The 12,102-nt window shown below is 42.7% G+C and overlaps 1 long non-coding RNA gene across 1 annotated transcript; it reads right to left on the bottom strand.

Moving 5' to 3' along the window:
• Positions 1 to 7,119: 7,119 nt before the first annotated feature.
• LOC143418962 (uncharacterized) lies at positions 7,120 to 9,535 on the bottom strand. Its single transcript, XR_013098908.1, has 3 exons — positions 8,940 to 9,535; positions 8,339 to 8,522; positions 7,120 to 7,210 (listed from the first exon to the last, which is right to left on the bottom strand). It is a non-coding gene; the product is annotated as an uncharacterized LOC143418962 (long non-coding RNA).
• Between the last annotated feature and the right edge of the window lie 2,567 nt (positions 9,536 to 12,102).

The raw sequence follows: 12,102 nt of genomic DNA, 5'->3' as shown, positions 1-12,102 counted from the left end.
GGAGCAGCAGCTGCTCTACTCTGAGCCCCTCCCGGATGGCCGAACTTCTCACCCTATCTCTAAGGGAGAGGCCAGCCACCCTTCGGAGGAAGCTCATTTCTGCCGCTTGTATCCGCGATCTCGTTCTTTCGGACTATGATAGCAAATTAATTAACTATATGATTTTAGATGATTTATAAACTTTGAAATCAGATTAATTGCTAATGTGAACTACAGAATATTGTTGCATGAATAATGTTTAGCATTATTCATGCAAAAATAACAAACCAAACCAAACAAATCAAACACAACCTAGAGATCAAAAACAGAAAACACTGGAGCCCAGAAAATAACCAAACAAAAAGGCCCACAAAAGGCGCAGGCGGCCCGGAAACCACTCCCAAAAACAGTTCAGGGGGCTGGCCCGGAGGTCGACAGCGCAACAGCCCAAACCCGGGCAGCTCGGGGGGCAGCTCGGGGGGCGGCCCGGAGGTCGACGGCCCAAGACTCCAGAAAATGGCCCAGAGGTCGACGGCCCAAGAGTCCAGAAAACGGCTCAGGAGGTCGACCGTGAAGCCAGCGACCGTGACGGAGCAGATCCGGAGGCCGACCACGACAGCAATGATGTCCAGCCAACGACCTGGAAAGTGGCCGGGCAGGACGAGGACGAGCAGGACGAGGACGGGCAGGCCGGGCAGGACCAGGCAGAGCTGAAGCTGTAGCTGAGGCTGCACCAGACGAGGAGGCAGAAGGCTGGACGGGCCCCTCGGACCCTCCAGCAGAGGCAGGTTGCTGTTGCTGGACAGGCCCCTCGGACCGTCCAGCGGAGGCAAACAAAGGCAGGTGAGGTTCTCCAGAACCACCAGCGGGAACAGATGAAGGCCGGACGTGCCCCTCGGACCCTTCAGCAGGACCAGGTTGCAGAACAGATGACTGGGGAGAGGAGTGGCCGTGGCAAGGGCGCCGTTTCCTTCAGGATGAGAAAACAGGAACCGGTGAAGAAATGGAGACCTCCTCCTGATCCTCCGACCACATAGCTGCCAGGAAAGAGGCTGGTGAATGGACAGGTGAACAAGGTCCCGGCTGGCGTGTGGAAGGAGAGGAAGTCCATGGCAGCGTAGAGGCAGGTGGAGAGTGTGTGTCTTGCTGAATCAGCGATGGGGAAGATTTAGTGAGTGAGAGAGCAAGCTCACCAGCCCTAACTTGCTCTCTCCAGGCAGTAATGGTGCCAGCCAACTTAGTGTCCTTAGCAAACTGAGTAAGCTGAGGGTTATGCCTAATGATAGCATCTACTGTGCTTAGCCCAACTGCCATAGTCCGTAAATCCTGTGACTGGGCAATGCAGTCGAGCAGACTCACCATCCGCATCATCTTGGCGTTGAACTCAGAGGAAAGAGAGTCTGCGGGGTCCATGTTCTGGTCACGATCTTCTGTTAAGGAATGGCTTTGTGCAGGCAGGAAAAGGACCCAAAGTAGTGATGGGTCCAGCAACACTGACGCACCGACGCTTGTATCAAGCTCACAGAGTGAAGCCTGTATCGTTGCGGGCGTCGCTTTAAGAAAAGTCACGTGATCGATACAGCTGCTGTATCGCTCATTGCCAACGCGCCAAACTGTGTTTAGAAGGTATCGCGTCCGCATCTGTCAACGGAACGAGTCGCCACCAAAAAAAACAAAAAATTACTCTCGCAAAGATAAAAAAAAATAAATAAATACACATCTCTCCATAACAAAATGGAGCCCGAAAGAAAAGTTTCTGCTGTGTGGGATCATTTTGAGCTTTTAACTGCAAATAGTTTGTCTGTCTTTATTTCAGTGTAATCTATCAGAACAGGAAAAACAATAATGTGACTTGCAGTGTAAATTACTTATTTCATTTTATGCAGGTTAAATGTCGCATCTGTTCTGCGGAGCTTTTTACATAAACACAAGCACCTCCTCAGTGTTTAGGCATTACAGAGCCAAACATGAAAATGAGGAAACAATCACACCGATAATGAACACAGGTCGGCCTATATTGACACTGAACAGCTTAACCAGTCTGAATACTGTTCTGGGCCAGGCAGTCCTGAATGTTATTATAAAGGACTGCCAACCCCTTAGTATTGTGGAGAGTGTCGGAGAGAAACATTCCAAGATCACAGGATCCTTTAACGTACTGGGGGAATAGGAAGACATCTTATCTGAACCTTTTCCACCTGGCTTTACAGTTTTTGTACCCCAGCTTCATCTGTGCCTGTGAGATTTCCAAAGCTGGGGAAATGGTGTAAAAAAAACCCCCAAAAAAAACGCAGTAGACTGAATGCAAAAACATTGGATATACTTATTTTTCTGAATAGAAATTTATAAACTCTGAGTCAATTACATTTAAATGGGTAATATTATATTCACAATACTTCCATTTTAATGATGTCTGCAATGTTTGCAATGTAAAACATATAAAATGATTCCATGGAAAGTACAATACCTTACAGTATATACAAGTATGACTAGGTATTTGAATCCGTGTCTGTTGTGAGTCTCAAGTAAGTTGCCTGCAATGATATTTAAGGTCCAGCAGGTGTCAGTATGGAGCAAAACAGCAACACTGTGTCAACACAGTATCGATACAATTTGGGGAATGTGCTGAAACGCTTCACGAGGCCTCATTTACCCATCACTAACCCAAAGTGCAGACTCCAGAGACAGACAGGAACTCAAAAACGGTACCAAAACTCAGACTCCAAAAACAAACTCTGGCAAACAGCCAGCCCACACAGCATCATAAACAGTAGATCACAACACAGACAGAGAAACACAGGGCTTAAATACACAGAGGGAGCAATCAGGGAATGGGTAACAGGAGGGAAACACAGCTGGGGCAAATCAGGCCTAACGAGACAAAGGAAGCAAAACCAGATGCATTTACATGAGACACAGACTTTCAAAGTAAAACAGGAAACATAACACAGAGACGGGAACTTGACAAGGGGATACAGCTGACAGGGGAGACAGAACAACTAGAGAACACAGAGACATAAACCACAAGACAGACCTCTAACAAAGAGATGGAAAGGAAACATAAATTACACTGTAAGTAATTTTACTGTATGTAGTTACTTTGAGGTAGTTTCGGGAAATGTTTGTAATCTTTTATTGTACTTACACATTCTCATGTTGTGCATGGCGATGTATTCACTGATACTGTGTTTTCAGCCAGAAGGCACAAAACACACTTTTCCTGTTTTAAAGGTGAAAGTGAGAAGAAAGCTTTTATGTACAGAAGTGGAAAAGTGGAGACGTTCTCACTTCTGTAATAAGGCATCTTACATTCACCAGCAATTTTTTTTTTATACTTTTTATCCCAAATTTCTTCTTTTACTGGACAACATGGTCCATTCATAGCCATTCCAACAGAGGTGTTCGCTGTCATCATGTTTGGTCTCATCTAACAACTATGTGAGATTTGAGGTTGGAAAGGCTGCCTTACATGATAAGACATCACCACCATGCTAGCTTTAGATCAGCCAAGGGATCCCACTACACTGACACCAGATTGTTATGGAAATATGATATAAATTGATCTGCACACTATAAATAAGTTGTCTTTGTGAGATTTTAATTTGGTGTTTGAAAAATGAATTAACAACTTGTTGTTAATTCATCATTTATAGGAGCAAGTTATCTACCTGCTGTGTTCACAGAACACAAGTATATCTTAATCGAGGGTTATATGAAGACAAAACAAGATATTTTTGAGCCTTCTATTCAGCCATATTAATTTAACACAAGGTCAAAAAGGTCAAAACACTTAAAATTTTCCATCACAGCTCTAATAATGTTTGGTGACCTTCTTGTAGAATTGCCTTCATTCACAGTGCACTGCTACTTTAAAAGGAGCTTCAGACAGTGTGGGAATGATTTTTAGGAATGTTTGTAATAAAACAATTGAATTTCCCCAGTCTTTGTTTCCCCAGTCTACTTATACTTTTTCCTTTTTTTTGATCCATGATTTCCTCATTTGGGGTCCTGCAACAGTTTGTGCTGCTAATTAAAATAGATCATTCAGCTGTCCTGTAAACCTCTAACTCTTGCCAGCCAACCAGACAAAGTGGTAGTTTACAAGGACAGAGGACCACAGTTGTTAGATGTTTGTCAATTAATGGCAAGATCAGAGAGCAGGAACCCAACAAACTCAAGAAGTCTCAGGGGCAGAAGGCAAAACTGCAGGAGAGGTGGAAGGTCCCAAATTGGTCCCTATATGTGTCAGGAGCTGTCACTGCAAAACTCATTCCCTGGGGAATACTGTGTAATTGAAATATTATACATTTGGGAAAATGTGGAAAAATATCAATTACTTACTCACTACTTATGTAATGTTGATTTTATGTTTCTCTTGTTATAAAATACACTCAAAGTATTGACTTTTTAAAAATGCAGTGTTTTATTTGATTCATCTAACCTGTGAAAACTTTTTTTTGTGGAGCTGATAAACAGATCAAAGAGTAGAAACAATTTGTAAAATCAAGTTGTAACAGTATACAAACGAGTTAGTAAAAACCTGGCATATCATAATGATTCAAATAACCCCAGTTATCGTGAGTTGTCTTGACAATGGGTAGTCAGAGAAAAATGGAAAAAAAAATAGAAAGATTTTACTTATACCTGAAGGATGGCTCAGTAAAAAAGTGGTGAAATCTCTAAACAACATTGACTTTTGCATTAAATAACCAGCTTCTGAGATCAAGAACTATAATAATGGTGCCCTCTGGTGGACATGTCCCCAACTGCTTCACAAGTTAAAGAAGGACTCTGTGTCAGTTCATATCTGACAGGTCACCAAGTGTTTATTTATGTATTTATTTAAATCAGAGAATATGTCACTGTTTTTGATGCAGCTGTGATGGCATCAGCCACACATGGGTAAATCAGGCCATTTGTTCACTTTATTAGTTTGTTTTGCAGTTTTCTTCTTTAATATAATTCATTAATCATTTGGTTAAACCTAACACTGATATTATGAAAATGTTTTCTGTTATATTAATTATGCTTCTCTTTCTTTGAGTTATCTTGTTTTGGTTGGTGGTTGTTTCCTGTCTGGGCAAAAGGCGTGGCTGAGGACTCAAAATGCCTGCTCAGAAGGACCAACCATGTGCTTATCAGGAACAGGAGTGGTTTAGGTTTACTTGTGTTATTTTGTGCTTAGTTGATGTTACTGTGTTTTTGTTTTGTGTGTAAATGGTTAGGCCAAACCACTATAAAAGCTATGTCTTTGTAATTAGGTCAGTTTGTGAGTTAAGGTGTGTCCACTTTTAAGTTTCTGGAAATTACTTTTTGTAGAGTTATATGAATATGAATATTCCATGCAAGTGTATACAGCACAAGTGTGTGTGTGATGATACAGAAGGTATTTGTATTTTCCTTTAAATGTTTTTCAGGCCGGACACACACAATACAAGTACAAAGAAGATTCAAAGGAAGAGGAAGGAAGTTTAGTTTTAGTTTCAAAGCTGCTTAAAGTGTGAAACCAGTCAACATGAAACAGCAGTCATTCCGTCCCCCTCACCTTCACTCTGACAAAGAGGACTGTTCAGTTTGACCGATGACTTACTTTGTCTCTTTTATGGTTCAAGCTTTTACTTTTAGCTTTAGGCTTAAGGCCTGGACTACAACAATCATGATGTTGAGGACACTGAGGTCATATTTATTCCTGATGTACAGTACTTCAGATTTTTCAGAGATTAATTAATGAACGCTCAAAAAGAGAGATAATAAAGAAAGATAACAAAGCTGTTTACTAATGAAAGCACTAAGGCTGGAACGATAAGCCACACCCAGCAGGCATATCGAAGGGTCAGGAGTGCATGAGGTTGTAATTTGCTGCAATAAGTTGACGAGTTAAACCACCAGAGGCCAGCAGAGCTCGGAGCAGAGCGGGCAGCCAGGCTGAGCACGGAGCAGAGGTTGAAGGTCGCAAACTGACATCCACGTCTTCCAGAGAGCCCAGACCTCCTGCTGCAAACAGACTGCACCAACCATTGTCTCCCACCAAGCTGTTGTAGGACAGATCCAGTGCACGGAGTGAGGAGAGACAGCCCCGTCTGCACACGGCAGCTGCACAGAGGAAGAGGACCCATTGATAACTGATCACTTTATGCCTGTTCACTTTACTGTTTTGTTCACAATGTTTCTGATGGAGACAAAAATAACACCGAATAGTTTCATTGTTTTGTTTTATACGACAGCTACAGATGCTGGCAGCATGAAATAAATGAAAGAAATATCAATTTCCTTCAGGCTTTACTTGTCTTAATATACATTTATGCAGCCTAATGATCCACTACAGACCAAAAAAGAAAAAGTATAATGTCATTGTGTGTTAGTTACCCAGATGTTGCATGTCATCAGTGGTGAGCTCGCAGCTGCAAAGACGGAGCTCGCTGACGACTGATGGCTGCAGAGCATCCAGCAGGAGCGCCAAGTGACCGCCAACCACTTTACACCAGGAAATATCCACCGTGCGCAGATAGGACACCGCCAGGGCTGATGCATAAACACAAAGTTTTCACCATTTCAGGCTAGAGGGTGGAAGAGGTATTCGGGGAGAATGACTTGAAGGAAAACTTCTATAAATAAACAAGTGTGTGTGTGTGTGTTACCCAGAGCAGTGAAGGACTCGTTGCTCATGTAGCAGCTGTTGAATGGCAGCCGCCTCATTTGTGTCGCAGGGAGGGCGGAGACCAGCAGGTGGACCACACCTCCCACTTCCTTATTGGATGACACATCAAGCTCAGTCAGTGCAGTGAGAGAGGGCAGCACCTGGACTGAAAAACAACGAGTCACATGACTGCTGCAGCGAGCATGCGATTAGTGTCCGGCGTGTGAGATTGGTAGCAACTGACTCAGAGCCTCTAGATCATCTCGCGTGAGGCAACACAGGTGGAGGTCGAGTCTCTCCAGGTGTGTGACGTGAGCCAGGTGAAAGGTGAGGCGGCTCAGTCCACCAGCTAGAAGCAGCTTTACAGTATATTAATCAGAACAATGCTGCTCTCTAATGTATCTTGGTAAAGTGCAGAAAAATCTAATGTTTTATATGATACAGTGTGATTTCAGTAACATATCATAACGGAGGCTTCAGCAAGTACTTACGAAGGAAATCTTTCCTCTGCTCTTCAGTTAGTTCATCAAATACCTCCCAAAACATCTGTATGGTGGGGTGGCGGTCATGATATCTCCAACCATAACTTGTGTTCTGAAAACAGTGAAAATGACTGTTATAATCATAGAGTTTGTAAGGTCAGGCATACACTATGTTGCCAAAAGTATTCCCTAACACATCCAAATCATTCAATTAATGTGTTCCAATCACTTCCATGGACACAGGTGTATTAGATCAAGCACCTAGGCATGCAGACTACTTCTACAAACATGTGTGAAAGGACGAGTCGCTCTCAGGAACTGAATGAATTCCAGCATGGTAATGTGATAGGATGCACCAGTGCAACAAGTCCAGTCATGAAATTTCCTCGCTATTAAATATTCCATAGTCAGCTGTTAGTGATATTATAACAAAGTGGAAGTAATTGGAAATGACAGCGAGTCAGCTGATGCTAAGGCTCATAGTGCACTTAAGTCACCAATATCTGCAGTCTGCTGTTGTTACAGATGTCCAAACTTCATTGGTTTCCATGGCTGAGCAGCTGCATCCCAGCCTTACACTGACAAACACAATGCAAAGCGTCAGATGGAGTGATTTAAGCATCTCAACACTGGACTCTAAAGCAGTGGAGATGTGTTTACTGGAGTGACGAATCACACTTCTCTGACTGGCAATCCGATGGATGTGTCAGGGTTTGGTGGTTGCCAGAAGTACTTGTCTGACTGCACTGTGCCAAGTGTAAAGTGTGGGCATGTGTGCACATGGCTGGGCACCAGTGCACAATACAAGGTCCATAAAGACATGGATGAGTGAGTTTGGTGTAGAAGAACTGGACTAGCCTGCACAGAGTCCTGACCTCAACCTGATAGAACATCTTTGGGATGAATTAGAGCAGCAACTGTGAGCCTGGCCTTCTCCTCCAACGTCAGTGTCTAACACCATAAATGCACCTCTGGAAGAATAGTCAAAAAATTCCCATAAACACACCTAAACCTTGTGGAAAGCTTTCCCAGAAGAGTGGAAGCAGTTATAGCTGCGAAGGGTGGGCTGACTATTATATTATACTATCATACAAAAGTCTGGATTAAGACTGAGATGTGACTCAAGTTCATATTTGTGTTAAAGCAGCCGACTGAATGCTTTTGACAGTATGCAGTACACAGTTATTGTGCTACAGGACAGCTGTGAAACTACAGCCTGTGTCTGTTTGGCTGACTGTACCTGTTTGAACTTTTCCCAGTCATGCACGTCCTGGCCGACCAGCACTCCCTGCAGCTCCTCTGGTCGAAACAGCCTCACCAAATCCTGCTCACACACCAGGAAGAAGCCTCGCTTGAACTCCTGGAACAGACTCTCCACTGATGTGTTGAAGGCATGATTCACATAGGCCTCCACAAACTCCTTCCTGTTTAGGAGGGAAAATGTTAAATTAGCAAACATTTCACAGAGACAAAGGTGCTGCAGATGAACCTCACAAACACTTCATGTTTTATATGCTTACCGTATTTCCCGGACTACAAAGCGCACCTGAATATTAGCCGCACAAGCTAAAATCAGGGGAAAATCCTGTTTTGTACATACATTAGCCGCACCTGACCAAAAGCCGCAGGTGTTTCAATATTGACTTATCATATGTAAGAGAATATGCACAAAGCGAATTGTCAGGAAAGAGATGGCTGTTTGGAGACACACCCCTTTTATTAATATTTTGAAAATCAAGTTATGGGTACATATTTGCACATGTGCTGTGCTTCATAAATGAGTAACAAATGCAGTACATAACAGTAACCTGCAGCACACCAGAAAAATAGATTCAGACTACCTTTTAGGCTCAGGTGCAGTGACACGGCTTTAACAAGAAGAAAAGTCAGTCATTCACCACCATCTTCCTGCGCACTAAAACCACCAAAGTCCTCTTCTCCAGTGTCGGAAACGAACAGGCTCAGGATGGCTTCGTCATCCACTCTCAGCTTCTTTCCTTCGTTGTCACTTTCAAAACCAAAGATAATCCTCATTGTCATTGTCAGTGTCGGAGTCGTGGCGGTGTCCTCCTCTTCATCATGCAGCAGTCCAGCCCTTCGAAATCCGTTGGTGATCGTGGATGTTTGCACACTTTTCCACGCTGTCAGAATCCACCGGTAGAGTTGAGCACAACTTGCTTTTCGCAAGTTTATCGCCGCTCGTCATCCACGACTCCCGCTGAACGCATAGCGCTACTTTGAAGTTTGTTTTTCGCGCTACTTGTACGGCACTATGTTGCCTGGCGGATGGACATGTGACCAACATACCACTCTTGAACCCCGATCCTTCCGCCAGGCAACGTAGTGCCGTACAACAGCGGAACAAACAAAACAAATCGTCTTACGATATCACAAAAATCATGGACAATCTATAGAAAAGCCGCACCTGACTAAAAGCCGCAGGGTCCTGGTGATGATACGGGCAGCAGAGTTCTGGACGCGTTGAAGCTTGTGGATGGATTTTTGAGTATAAAAATAACCTGAATAAATACAAATAAAGGGAAAGAGCTGTCCAGACCTCTGTCTCTGACCATCTGTGTTAACACTTGAAATCGGAAACATGTAAATGTAACAAACATGTTAAAACATAAGAAATCAGGAAGGGGCAAAAAAAGCATTTTGCTAAAAAAAGATTTAGAGCAGAAGTTTTTAAAATGAAGATATATTGCATTTATTTACAATTAAAAACACACAGAGCAGAAAGTGTGTTACTGTTTTACATCCACAGACACACAAGAAAAGAAGCCGGCAACGTGAGGTCAAGTTATGGCATTTTTATTTGTGTATTTCAGTACATGTATTCAGAATAGAGTTTTTAAAAACAAACAAACGTCCCAAGTCAAGTTTGGGGGGATTTTTGTGAAAGAAAGGTTGAGAGAGGGGGAAGGAGGAAGAAACTATTGCTCTCCTTAAACTTGATGCTGCTGGGTCAGTTTTTTCTCAGCAGTCTGCTCCAGAATCCACTCCTGTCCTCGGCTTTCTTTTCTTTTTCTTTTGCCTTCAGCTCTTTTAAAGTTTTGTTTAGCTGCTCCTCGGCGTCTTTAAATGCTTCTTTCAGCTGCTGTTTGGCCAGTTTGACTTTCTGTTTCAGGAGCTCTTTAGCTTCCTTTTTGTGCTTTTGCATTTCTTTAAGTGCATCTTTGCAGCCTTTCTTGGTCACCTCAGAGGCTGTCGTTTCTTTCTTGAATACCTTCAACTCAATTTTCTCTTCTGCAAGTTCTTCTTGCACTTTCATCAGTTTCTTCTTCAGAGTTTCACTTTCCTGTTTTGCCTCCCATTTTCCATGTGTCTCTTTTTCTATTTCTTCCTCTGTTTCCAGCAACTTCTTCCTCATGTTTTGAGTGAAACTCTTTGTATTTTCCATTTCTTTCTTTGCTTCCTGTATTTTAAATTTCTCTTCCTCCAACACTTTTTGAGCTTCCAACAATTCTTTCTTCATATTTTCAATCTCATTTTCTGCCTCGTGTTTACGTTTTTTCTCCTCTTCAAGTTGTTGCTTTACATGCAGTAATTCCTTCCTGAGTATTTCAGCTTCAGCCGTTACATTTTCAGCTTCTTGTGCTGCCAACTGCATTTTCCTTTTCTCCCCTTCAAAAGCTTCCTGCACCTCCTGTAATTCCTGCATCACATTTTCTGCCTCCTTCTTTGCAGTTTGATATTTATTTTTAGCTTCTTGTGCTGTGCTTTTCTCTTCCTGCAATGCTTTTTGAGCTTCCAACAGTTCTTTCTTGATGTTTTCATTCTCATTTTCTGCTTGTTGTTTTCCCATCTTCTCTCCTTTAAGCTTTAGACCCACATGCAGTAATTCCTTCAATACTACTTCGGTTTCAAACTTTGAATTTTTAGCTTCTCCTCTTGATTCTTCTGCCACTTCTTTTAATTTGACATTTTCAGCCTGTATTATTTGAAATTCTTCTCGTAGTTTAATCAGCTCAGACTGTTCTGTACTGTATGGTGACGCACTCACCAATCCTCTTCTCGATCTCCCTTGATTCATTTTGGCCTTTTAAACAAAGGAACCAAAGTTTTGTAGAGAAGTGAAGTTTTCGATGTGTTTTTTTCTTCAACCGTCGTCTGTCCTGCACAGAGATGCTGCTGTAGATGTGTCTCTAGCTGTGTCTGGATACAATGAACAATGCTGTAACTAAGTGCTTGTGTTGCACAGTTCTACAAAACATTCCATTCCATGCATGCTCCGCCCACATGGTCAGGAATGTCAGGTGCTGCATCACCAAATGCTGCTCCCGTTGCCTAGCAATAACAGCTGTTTACTTTTTGGGGTCTGGTTCATTATTTAATAAAGAAAACATGTCCAAGTATTGCAACCATGGTGCTGAGGCTCAGTGCATATTCTAGCCTGCTGTGTGGGTGGGCAGCTAGAAATCACTGGTGGGCAACATGAGAGAGGAGAAAACTGGAGCAGCCAAGCAGGGAGCTGCAGGTTGCTGGTTTGAGTCTCTGTTCAGATGCTGGTGTCTCCTCTCTCTGAGATGTTTGCAAACAGTCCCAGATAAAACAATAAGGATAATAAACAAACACGTGACTAAACTAACATTTATGACACTGATATATTTTATGTGTAGCAGGATGGCCTCTAGTTTGCAAAACTGTTGGAGCGTGGTACTACAGTGGCTTGCAAAAGTATTCGGGCCCCTTGAACTTTTCCACATTTTGTCACATTACAGCCACAAACATGAATCAATTTTATTGGACTTCCACGTGAAAGACCAACACAAAGTGGTGCACACGTGAGAAGTGGAAGGAAAATCATACATGATTCCAAACATTTTTTACAAATAAATAACTGCAAAGTGGGGTGTGCGTAATTATTCAGCCCCCTGACTCAATACTTTGTAGAAGCACCTTTTGCTGCAGTTACAGCTGCCAGTCTTTTAGGGTCTGTCTCTACCAGCTTTGCACATCTAGAGACTGAAATCTTTGCCCATTCTTCTTTGCAAAACAGCT

The sequence above is a fragment of the Maylandia zebra genome, linkage group LG6 (genome assembly GCF_041146795.1).
Source record: "Maylandia zebra isolate NMK-2024a linkage group LG6, Mzebra_GT3a, whole genome shotgun sequence".
In the NCBI taxonomy this organism is placed as follows: Eukaryota; Metazoa; Chordata; class Actinopteri; order Cichliformes; family Cichlidae; genus Maylandia; species Maylandia zebra.
Note: the sequence above shows the minus strand (reverse complement) of the source record. Positions and strands in the feature narration are given on the sequence as shown.